The following is an 11,611-nucleotide window of genomic DNA, read 5'->3' as shown; positions in this document are numbered from 1 at the left end:
GCATCTTTTGGCCTGCGTACCTATGTAGCCCCTTAAAAGCCTACGGAGCACCACTGGTTCCGAGGACAAAGCACAGGAAGAGGCCATGGAGGAAGAAGAAGAGGAGGGGGTGGAGGAGAGAGGTGTGTCAGAATCACCAGTAGTGGCACTTTGGAGGCGTGGTGGTGGAACAACCTCCAACACTACTGCACCTTGTCCTGCATCCTTTCCAGCTGCCAGCAGAGTCACCCAATGCACCGTGAAACTTAGATAACGTCCCTGTCCATGCCTGCTGGACCATGAGTCAGCGGTAATATGCACCTTACCGCTGACCGCCCTGTCCAGCGAGGCCAAGACATTGCCTTACTAATGCCGGTAGAGAGCCGGAATTGCCTTCCGTGATAAAAAGTGGCGTTTGGGAACCTGCCACTGAGGAACCACACATTCCACAAACTCACAGAATGGGGCAGAGTCTACCAACTGAAAAGGTAGCAGTTGAAGTGCTAGCAATTTTGCCAAGCTAGCATTCAAATGCTGGGCATGTGGATGGCTGGGAGCGAGCTTCTTTCTGCGGTGCAGCAGCTGGGGCAGGGAAATTTGCCTGGTACAATCTGACGTCGGTGTACCGATAGCAGATTGCCCACAAGTACTTGGCTGTGACACACCTAATTCTACACCTTCATTCCTCTCAGTGCAGGTCTCAGAGAGGACTGAAGGTATAGTGGGGTTGGAGATCCCAGCTGATGAGGAGCAAGGAGAGGTCCTCTTTGTTCTTTGGTGTGGGTCTTTTAGGTACGCTTGCAAACAAACTGCATGGCAGGTCAACATATGTCTGGTCAAGCATGTGGTGCCCAAGCGGGAGATGTTTTGGCAACACGAGATACGCTTGAAACATATGTTGCAAATAGCAATGGTGCAATCTAATGCACTCGTCTCAAAAAAGGCCCACACCAAAGAACTTTTGGAATAATGAGCAGAGACAGCAGCGCCCTGCACATGCGAAGCTCTGTGGTGTGATGCAGTCAGTGTGCTGGCCTTAGGCTGGCCCCTGGAGGGCATCCTGCCTCGTTGGTGATGTGCCCCCTCATCCTCCTCCTCTCTCCTATCAGGCACCCACGTGGAGTCAGTAACCTCATCATCCCCTCCCTCCTCATCACTGGAGCAAACCTGGCAGTATGCTGCAGCAGGGGGAACATGACTGCCAGATTGCTGTCCTTCTTGGGCACCCCCTCTGTCTGGGTTCACGTTACTGCCTTCCTCTAGCTGAGTACCATCATCGGAGCCTTCAAAACGCTGGGCATCCTCCTGGAGCATGTACCCAACACTGTGGTCAAACAGTTCGGGGGACTCCTTAGGAGAACATGGTGGGGCTAGGGAAGGAGTGACTGATGCCATTGAGCCGAGGGAAGAGGCCACGTTGGCAGCTGCTTTGCCAGACAAAGTACCCTGAGTCTGGGAGAGAGAGGATGAGGAGGATGAGGACGGCTTGGTCATCCACTCGACCAAGTCTTCCACATGTTGCGGCTCAACGCAGCCAGCTGCCGAAAAAAAGGCCAAGCGTGTCCCACAGCCATGTGCTGATGAGGATGCACCGTGTCCACGACCAGCACTGTTGCCTCTAGGCACAGAGCCTGCTTGCCCTCTTTTATTGGCTTGTGACTGTCTGCCTCTCCTTGTTGGCCTTCCAGACATACTATTGGCCTGCAGTGAGCTGCACACAACTGGGATTTATATATATATATACCGATTATACTGCAGCTAGCAGAATCAACTGCCTGCCTGTAGTATTATTAGTATAATAACACCTGCACTTGTCTTCAGGTAGCTATACTGTAGGTGCAACTGTGCGGGGTACACAGTACAGTAACTGGAAATACTTCAAAGAGCCTACACAAGCACCCGGCTGCAGGTAGCTATACTGTAGTTGAGACTGTGCAGGGTACACAGTACTGTAGCTGGAAATACTTCAATGAGCCTACACAAGTTCCTGGCTGCAGGTAGCTATACTGTAGGTGAGACTGTGCAGGGTACACAGTACAGTAGCTGGAAATACTTCAGTGAGCCTACACAAGCTCCTGGCTGCAGTTAGCTATACTGTAGGTGAGACTGTGCAGGGTACACAGTACAGTAGCTGGAAATACTTCAATGAGCCTACACAAGAACCTGACTGCAGGTAGCTATACTGTAGGTGAGACTGTGCAGGGTACACAGTACAGTAGCTGGAAAAACTTCCATGAGCCTACACAAGCACTTGGCTGCAGGTAGCTATACTGTAGTTGAGACTGTGTAGGGTACATAGTACAGTAGCTGGAAATACTTCAGTGAGCCTACACAAGCACCTGACTGCAGGTAGCTATACTGTGGGTGAGACTGTGCAGGTTACACAGTACAGTAGCTGGAAATACTTCAATGAGCCTACACAAGCACCTGGCTGCAGGTAGCTATACTGTGGGTGAGACTGTGCAGGTTACACAGTACAGTAGCTGGAAATACTTCCATGAGCCTACACAAGCTCTTGGCTGCAGGTAACTATACTGTAGGTGAGACTGTGCAGGGTACACAGTACAGTAGCTGGAAATACTTCAATGAGCCTACACAAGCTCTTGGCTGCAGGTAACTATACTGTAGGTGAGACTGTGCAGGGTACACAGTACAGTAGCTGGAAATACTTCAATGAGCCTACACAAGCACCTGGCTGCAGGTAGCTATACTGTAGGTGAGATTGTGCAGGGTACACAGTACAGTAGCTGGAAATACTGTAAAAACACCTGCCTGCCTGTCAGCATATTAGGAAGAGAAGAACAGGATCTAGCTGAACTGAATACAGTGTATATATAAATATATATATATATATATATATATATATATATATACATACAACACCTGGGATGCATATATATATATATATATATATATATATATATATATATATATATATATATATATATATATATATATATATATATATATATATATATATATATATATACAATACACTTTAACTGCAGCTAACTGATTCGACCTGCCTACTCTATCTAACTTAAATCAAACGACACTGTCTCTCTCTCTCTCTCTCTCTCTCTGAACGCCGTAACACACTACACAGGGCCGCCGTGCATGCGACCTTATATAGTGTGGGGCGTGTACTAAACCCCCTGAGCCATAATTGGCCAAAGCCTCCTTGGCTTTGGCCAATTACGGCTCTGTGTTCAGACGGCGCTGTGATTGGCCAAGCATGCGGGTCATAGTGCATACTTGGCCAATCATCAGCCAGCAATGCAATGCGATGCCGCAGTTAATTATGGGCCGTGACGCGCCACTCAAATTTGGCACGAACGGCCCATATCGTTCCTAATTCGGCGAACGACCGAACAGCCGATGTTCGAGTCGAATGTGCGTTCAACTCAAACACGAAGCTCATCCCTAATTAGGATATTAATAAGAACATTGCGTTTTTAAATGAATATAATATACATACTAATATATGTGATTTAGGAGTTAAAGGAAACTTATATTGTATATTATAAATGATTTTACATATAGCCCCTCTTGGCCCACTCCTCAGGAATGTCAAAGTTTAGTGACTGAATAACCCCCACCCTTGCGGGAGAGGTGGGAGGAAAGATATGTCCCAGGAAATCCCGCAATTTTCTGTAGGACTACAAGTCAATTAAGAACCTTTCCTTTTAACGAAGGAGGAGTCGGATTTTAGGAGAAGGTGGGGGCTGAATTTAGGAGTATAAAGCTAGTAACAGAGAGTTTTGGGAGACACTCACGCACACCAGGAGGACATTGCTGTCATATCTACACACACACATCTGATTTAAGAATATTATACATTATTATTAATGACATTCTATACTTTGATATTGTTCTTGTATTTTTTTGCTATTTTTATTATTAAATCAATTTTTGAGTTTTTACACGAGTACTGAACGGACTTTCTTGGAACTTTCCTCATCAATATGAATTATTGAAATATTTATATTATTACCGTAAAAACGAAAATTCAACATACTGACATTTATAGGTAAAGGTGATCCAGGGAATATCTGATTGCCTCCCTTGGGATCAGGAAGGAATTTTTCCCCTGCTGTAGTAAATTGGATCATATTTTGCTGGAGTTTTTTCAACTCAACTGATCAACTGTTTTTCAACTCAACTGATCAACTGTGGGTGAAGGATTGTGTGTATGAGATTGTGTGATTTTTTTTTAATTAATTGAACTGGATGGACTTGTGTCTTTTTTCAATCTGACTAATTATGTAACCATGTATGTCTGATATTGTAACACAGGTTTCTTATATTTCTTATATTGTAATGGGGGCGTGTTCTCTAATAATGGGAGGCATGTTCTGTAGTAATGGGGGGTGTGTTCTCTAATAATGTGGGGGGTGTTCTCTAGTAATGGGGGTGTGTTCTGTAGTAATGGGGGGCATGTTCTCTAGTAATTGGGGGTGTGTTCTGTAGTAATGGGGGCATGTTCTGTAGTAATGTGGGGTGTGTTCTCTAGTAATGGGGGTGTGTTCTCTAGTAATGGGGGCATGTTCTCTAGTATTGTGGGGCATGTTCTCTAGTAATGGGGGGTGTGTTCTTTAGTAATGTGGGGTGTGTTCTGTAGTAATGTGGGGCTTGTTCTCTAGTAATGGTGGAGTGTTCTGTGTATTGCAGGGCAATGCGTATCCTGAACTGCACAGGGAGAAGTCACAGGTAAGTCACTATAATGAGATATCGATTAATAGGGAGCGTCTACCTTCCCAGCATGCTCTGCACACCATGGCTCAGTGTTCTGATTGTAAATGGTTCTGTTCAGCCTGTCAGTTTCCCCCACCCCCAGAAAACAGATCACCCCCAGTATAAATGGGAGGGGTATGCAGGTGATTAGCTCCACTCTGTCCCTCAGAACACAGCCCATCAATATACAGCCCCTCAGTGCCCATTCCCTCTCTACCCAGCCCCTCAGTTCCCATTCCCTCTCTACCCAGCCCCTCAGTGCCCATGCCCTCTCTACCCAGCCCCTCAGTGCTCAGCCCCTCTCTACCCAGCCCCTCAGTGCTCAGCCCCTCCGTACCTATCCTTGAAATATCCAGCCCATCAGTGCCTAACTCATCAGTATCCAGACCCTCAGTGCCCAATCACTCAGTATCCAGCCCTTCAGTACCTAGCACATCACTGCCCATTCCTTCAGTTCCCAATCTCCTGGTACCCAGCCACTCTGTACCCAAACCCTCAGTACCGTCTTCTGGCACCCAGCCCCTCAGTACCCAGCCTCATGGTACCCAGCCCCTCAGTACCCAGCCTCATGGTATCCAGCCCTTCAGCACCTACCACATCACTGCCCATTCCTTCCGTACCCAGTTTCCTGGTACCTAGACCCTCCGTTCCCTGCCCTTAGTACCAAACCTCCTGGTATCCAGCATCCCAGTACCCAGCCCCATCTGTTCTCAGCCCCTCTGTTTTCAGCCCCTCAGTTCCCAGCCCCTCAGTACCCAGTCTCCAGGTACCCAGCCCCTCAGTACCCAGTCTCTGGGTACCCAGCCCCTCAGTACCCAGTCTCCAGGTACCCAGTCTCCGGGTACCCAACCCCTCAGTACTCAGTCTCCGGGTACCCAGCCCCTCAGTACCCAGTCTCCTGCTACCCAGCCCCTCAGTACCCAGTCTCCTGGTACCCAGCCCCTCAGTACCCCACCTCTCGGTTCCCTAGCACTTTGGTACCCAGCCCCTCAGTACCCAGCCTCTACATGTGTTATGTGAAATTTGGAGAATTTGATGTCTTCTAGTACAATGTTCCGAGCATTCTGTGCTATCTCTGTGCTAGCCCATTCTCCGGTGGATGGAAACTAGAGAAAGCTCCCCATCCCCCTCCAGGTCAGTTTCCTCCTGAATAGGGAGAGGGAACCCCCTGAGACTGGACATGGTAGATCTATTGGTCTACATCCTCCTTTGCTTTTAATGCCTGGTGAACGTTAGCACACCAATTGTACCCAATCAGGAGAGGCTCTAGGTGCTCTTCGTGGGTGGACTGACAACTGCTCATTATATGAAAGAACACGTCCTCAGTTTCCCTTTAGATGTGCAAGTTCCTCCCTGCTGGCTACTGGGTTCTACAGATTTTAGCAGTGCATTCTGCTGATCAGTTCCCTGATTACACAGAGCATAACCGAGTAATCAGCAGATTGCACAGGTAACATCAGCACCCAATCACCAGCATGCACTTCTAAAGGGATGTTGGGGATGTGTTCTTTCATGGGAACAGAAGTACAGTGCCTGACACCAGCCCTAAAGGTCACACCAACACACGACAAAGGGCAAAAATGATTGATAGCAGAGAATTCTAATAACTGTAAGAGGTGGGCCAACACCAGTAAGGATCAGGAGGGTAGGGAATTGATGAGGGGCTTTGTGCTGGAGTACCTGAGCTTGCTAATGCTCGTGAGTGGACCATAGAGCTGCTTTTTTCTCTGCAGTGACATCCAGAGGCTTTGTTTTGATGTACCTGAGCTAGCTGATCCTCATGGGCAGGCCATTGAGCTGCTCCCCTCCCTGCAGTGACACCCAGAGGCTGCGTGTTGAATTACCTGAGCTAGCTGATCCTTGTGGGTAGGCCACAGAGCTGTTTCTCTCTCTCTCCAGTAACTTCCAGAAGCTGTGTGTTAAAGTACCTGAGGTAGCTGATCCTCATGGGTGGGCTACAGAACTGCTGCTCTCTCTGCAGTGACACTCAGAATCTGTGTGTTGGAATACCTAAGCTAGCTGATCCTCATGGGTGGGTCACAGCACTGGTTATCACTATGCAGTGACATTCAGAGGCTGCATGCTTAAGTACCTGAGCTAGCTGATCCTCGTGGGTGGGCCATAGAGCTGCTCCCTTCTCTGCAGTGACACCCAGAGGCTGTGTGCTAAAGTACTTGAGCTAGCTGTTCCTCATGGGTGGGCCATAGATCTGCTCCCTTCTCTGCAGTAACACCCAGAGGCTGTGTGCTGAAGTACTTAAGCTAGCTGTAACTCATGGGCGGGCCATAGAGCTGCTCCCTTCTCTACAGTGACACCCAGAGGCTGTGTGCTGAAGTACCTGAGCTAGGTGCTAAGTAATGGAGAGATTTATTTCATTTCAGATTATGAGAATCCTGGATGAGAACGAAGAGGCATGTTTACCTTCTCTCCAGTGGGAGAGCCGCATCATAGATGGCACTCTACAGCAGGAAGGTGCCGGTAAAATATTTCCCAGTAGGTGTCAGCAGCCACCCTGTGATGTCATGATACAAGCCAGATATAAAATATATATTTTGTACAGATGTAGGAAGTCCATATCTATGGAGAGAAGGATAGTTCTGATGATCGCAGGAGCGTACCTGAGAGTAGAGAGGCAACAGAGGGTACCAATGGGGTAGAGAGGCAGAAGAGGGCACCGGTGGGGTAGAAAGGCAGCAGAGGGTGCCGGTGGGGTAGGGATGCAGCAGAGGGCACTGCTGGGGTAGAGAGGCAGCAGAGGGTACTAATGGGGTAGAGAGGCAGCAGGGGGAACCGATGGGGTAGAGATGCAACAGAGGGCACCAATGGGATAGAGAGGCAGCAGGGGGCACCGATGAGGTAGAGAGGCGGCAGAGGCCACCAATGGAGAAGAGAGGCAGCAGAGGGCACCAATGGGGTAGAGAGGCAGCAGAGGGCACCGATGGAATAGAGAGGCAGCAGAGGGCACCGATGGGGTAGAGAGGCAGCAGAGGGCACGGGTGGGGTAGAGAGGCAGCAGAGGGCACTGATGCGGTAGAGAGGCAGCAGAGGGCACCGATGGGGTAGAGAGGCAGCCGGTGACACGGGTGGGGTAGAGAGGCAGCAGGGGGCACCGATGCGGTATAGAGGCAGCAGAGGGTACCGGTGGAAGAGTGTAGCAGGCCAGACAACAGCAGAGCATATCAGAGGCTTTGTGGAGATAAAGGCTCAGCTCAGGCATAGTGATGGAACCTGAAAGAAGACCCTGGATCCTGGGAAAGGTTTTCATTACATAGGGAATACAGCCATGTCTACAGACCCCACAAGAGGAGTAAACTTCTGTAACATTACCCACATCTAGCAGAGGGCGCTCTGATTCACACGTTTTGTCTCTCTGTTTGCAGCGGACATGGCGTGGTTTCTGTTCCATAATCTGGGCTTTCCTCTGGACCTCACAGGCTTGATATTGGTGGAGCGAGGTTCTTCTCTGGACAAGGCAGCCCTGGAGGAGCTTGCAGAGGAGGAGAAAAAGGTTAGAGGATATGTAGGGTCTGCCATTGTATATACAATGTTTATATATAGTTCTATACTTCCTTTATAATAGAACAGTGGTTCTCAACCTTTCTAGTGCCGTGACCCCTTGATAAAATTTCCCAAGTTATGGGGACCCCTAACAGTAAAATTATTTTTGTAGCCTGGGTTGTCAGCACCCAAGCACCCAAAGTAATTTGCACCCCTAACCCATGGACATTTAGCGCTCCCTGAGTCCCTTCCACTCATACAGTATTACAACCCCTGTATCACTCTTTCTCTTTGTTCTCCTTTCTTCCCCTTTTATCTCTCTCTATCCTAATTTCTTGTTTTTTTTCCTCATCCCTCTCTCTAGCCATCTTTCTTGTTCTTTCTCTTAATCTTTCTCTCTTTTTCTTTGTTCCTCCCCCTCTTTTGCTCTGCTTTCCATGTATTCTCTATTTTTATTCCTTCTCTTACTCCTTGGTTGGGGGTAGAGGCAGGGGAGGGCTGGCAGCCATAGGCCTGGGGGGCAAGTCCAGTCAAGTGGCCCATTGAACCACCGAATCAGCTCACCATCGCCAGTGCCCATCAATGCAGCCTCGCCAGTGCCCATCAATGCAGCCTTGCCAGTGCCCATCAATGCAGTCTGTTCAGTGCATGGAGATTAGAGAGAAGAGTCAACGGGATTACACAGAGCGGAGATCTCCCGCTTTCCCTGGCACAGCCACTGCCATACGAAGTCCTGCCTCCTGGACTGGCTCCTATGATAGATGTCACCAGTGTGCTCTCTATCATAGGAGCCAGCCCAGGAGGAGGGACTTGGTATGACAACGGCCGCCAGGTAAGTGGGAGATCAGCGGCCAGCAGGACCCACAAGCCAGCAGGACCCAAAGGCCAGTGGCCAGCCGACCCAAAGGTCAGCAGCCAGCAGGACCCAAAGGTCAGTGGCCAGCAGGACCCAAAGGTCAGCGGCCAGCAGGCGCTGTGGGTAATGCTGGGAGCTGCCCGCGGACCTGTGGGTCCTGCTGGCCGCTGGTCTGTGGATCCTGCTGATAGCTTACCATGGCCTGTTGATCCTGCTGGCCATGGCCAGCACTCAGCAGGATCAACAGCTCCCAGCAGGACCCACAGTGTTAATGGCTATTTTGGGGTTACTGGGTGGGCACTGGTCTGGGGCAGGGTAAATAGGGTGTATGGGGGGGAATGGGATGTGGGGTTCAGCTGCAGGTGTCAGGGTCTCTCAGCACAGTGATGGCAGCTGCCCGTGCTAGTTCAGCAGGTCCTTGCATGGCCTTTTCCAGTCCTGGGGATGGGATGCTCCTGTCCTGGGGTCAACTAAACATGCAGCCCGAGCCAGTCATGTGGGTGCTGACTCCCTGGCGCACCCTGCTGCCTCCCTCCAAGATCTGGGAGTTGTAGTTTCCTGTCTGCGTTTCCCTGCTCTCAGTTCTCCACCAACCGGGAGCGGCTGGTGTAAGGATTTTTGACACCCTAGGCCAGGGGTCTCCAAACTACGGTAAAATTTTAAAAATGCAGTGCTAGAACAGTAGCATAAAATAAAAGAATATCAAGAACTAATAAAAGTCCAATATCCCAAGTTCATATATTGAAGAATGGGTATAGTAGCCAACATCCGTGCTCCGTGCAGATAAAAGGGCTATAGGTGAAGATAGGGTAATATTCCTCCTCTGGCAGCAGAGGAGTATCGAGTGATTGGTGAGAGTTGAAGAGAGCCTATGAGGTTTCTGGGGAGAACCATTTCCCTACGCTTGGTGAGACCACTTTTATCTGTGGTCATGGATAGGGATGAGCCGAACACCCCCCTGTTCGGTTCGCACCAGAACATGCGAACAGGAAAAAAGTTCGTTCGAACATGCGAACACCGTTAAAGTCTATTGGACACGAACATGAATAATCAAAAGTGCTAATTTTAAAGGCTTATATGAAAGTTATTGTCATAAAAAGTGTTTGGGGACCTGGGTCCTGCCCCAGGGGACATGGATCAATGCAAAAAAAAGTTTTAAAAACGGACGTTTTTTCAGGAGCAGTGATTTTAATAATGCTTAAAGTCAAACAATAAAAGTGTAATATCCCTTTAAATTTCGTACCTGGGGGGTGTCTATAGTATGCCTGTAAAGGGGCGCATGTTTCCTGTGTTTAGAACAGTCTGACAGCAAAATGACATTTTGAAGGAAAAAACTCATTTAAAACTACTCGCGGCTATTGCATTGCCGACAATACACATAGAAGTTCATTGATAAAAACGGCATGGGAATTCCCCAAAGGGGAACCCCGAACCAAAATTAAAAAAAAAAAAATGACGTGGGAGTCCTCCTAAATTCCATACCAGGCCCTTCAGGTCTGGTATGGATATTAAGGGGAACCCCGGCCAAAATTAAAAAAAAAAAAATGACGTGGGGTTCCCCCTAAATTCCATACCAGACCCTTCAGGTCTGGTATGGATTTTAAGGGGAACCCCGCGCCAAAAAAAAAAAAAAAATCGGCGTGGGGTCCCCCCAAAAATCCATACCAGACCCTTATCCGAGCACGCAACCTGGCAGGCCGCAGGAAAAGAGGGGGGGACGAGAGTGCAGCCCCCCCTCCCTCCTGAACCGTACCAGGCCACATGCCCTCAACATTGGGAGGGTGCTTTGGGGTAGCCTCCCAAAACACCTTGTCCCCATGTTGATGAGGACAAGGGCCTCATCCCCACAACCCTGGCCGGTGGTTGTGGGGGTCTGCGGGCGGGGGGCTTATCGGAATCTGGAAGCCCCCTTTAACAAGGTGACCCCCAGATCCCGGCCCCCCCCTGTGTGAAATGGTAAGGGGGTACATAAGTACCCCTACCATTTCACAAAAAAAGTGTCAAAAATGTTAAAAATGACAAGAGACAGTTTTTGACAATTCCTTTATTTAAATGCTTCTTCTTTCTTCTATCTTCCTTCATCTTCTGGTTCTTCTGGTTCTTCTGGCTCTTCTGGTTCTTCCTCCGGCGTTCTCGTCCAGCATCTCCTCCGCGGCGTCTTCTGTCTTCTTCTCCTCGGGCCGCTCCGCACCCATGGCATGGGGGGGAGGCCCCCGCTCTTCTCTTCTTCTTTTCTTCTCTTCTTCTCTTCTTCATTTTCTTCTCCGGGCCGCTCCGCAATCCATGCTGGCATGGAGGGAGGCTCCCGCTGTGTGACGGCGCTCCTCGTCTGACAGTTCTTAAATAACGGGGGGGCGGAGCCACCCGGTGATCCCGCCCCCCTCTGACGCACGGTGACTTGACGGGACTTCCCTGTGGCATTCCCCGTGACGTCACAGGGAAGTCCCGTCAAGTCACCGTGCGTCAGAGGGGGGCGGGGTCACCGGGTGGCCCCGCCCCCCCGTTATTTAAGAACTGTCAGACGAGGAGCGCCGTCACACAGCG

General features: G+C 49.5%; 1 pseudogene; it reads left to right on the top strand.

Annotated features, from left to right (window-relative positions):
- The first annotated feature begins 4,602 nt into the window (after nt 1–4,602).
- Nucleotides 4,603–11,611, top strand: part of LOC141134394 (alanine--tRNA ligase, mitochondrial-like) — a 31,655-nt pseudogene continuing 24,646 nt past the window's right edge.

Source organism: Aquarana catesbeiana, linkage group LG03 (genome assembly GCF_042186555.1).
Source record: "Aquarana catesbeiana isolate 2022-GZ linkage group LG03, ASM4218655v1, whole genome shotgun sequence".
Taxonomy (NCBI): Eukaryota; Metazoa; Chordata; class Amphibia; order Anura; family Ranidae; genus Aquarana; species Aquarana catesbeiana.
The sequence above is the reverse complement of the archived record's forward strand: the minus strand, read 5'-3'. Positions and strand labels throughout refer to the sequence as shown.